Here is a 788-nt window from a genome sequence, read left to right as displayed (position 1 = left end):
GAAGCCAGATGGTGAGGGAGCGAAAAAATAGTTATTTGGTTTCTTTACCAGGACCACTCTCTCATATCGATTTTGGAAAAATGATAGGGCATGAGAAGTGAGTGCCTGTGATTGATTTACCTCATTGTCACTAGGATTGTGTTCAGATTGAGCGGAGGCGGAAGAGCTTGAAGACATAGTTGCAGGTTTGGTCGGAAAGCTTAAGGTTCGTCGGAGTATAAGGAGTAATGTAAAGGTTTATGTTTTGAGGGGAAGGGGTATTTATAGTGAGGGATTTGAAAGCGAACCGTTTATTACAGAAAAAACGTGATGAGTGGCTATAAGGAGAGACGAATCAAAAATATGACGCGTGGTGTTGGGAAGACGCACGATTGATGACGTGTGCCCCCGTTTCTGACATGCGCGTGATATGCTTTAACCCTTATCCACAGAACCACATGCACCATATCAATAAAAGAGAACTATATAAGAGAGTTCTGTCAGAGGCCTAAGGGTAATAGAGCCTCTGTGATATGTGCAGGGCCTTCTAACATGTTACACCTTTATGTACCTAAACAATTTGAAAATCCTCAGAAAGATGAGCACTTGCTCAGTTCAAACCCACAGAGCCTCTGATAGAAGCGCCAGAGGTTCTGATGAGTTGACCTCTGAGATCAAGATACTTCAAAAGTTTTGGCACCTTCTGAGGTTTTGATTTTCAATCCAAAAACTCCCCCTATAAGCCAACTTCTATGGCTCCCCCTCAAAACAAAAACATTTAAAAATCCTAAGAAGAAGTATCGACAGAG

This window comes from Cynara cardunculus (genome assembly GCF_001531365.2).
Source record: "Cynara cardunculus var. scolymus isolate 2C chromosome LG 2, CcrdV1, whole genome shotgun sequence".
Classification (NCBI taxonomy): domain Eukaryota; kingdom Viridiplantae; phylum Streptophyta; class Magnoliopsida; order Asterales; family Asteraceae; genus Cynara; species Cynara cardunculus.
The sequence above is the reverse complement of the archived record's forward strand: the minus strand, read 5'-3'. Positions refer to the sequence as shown.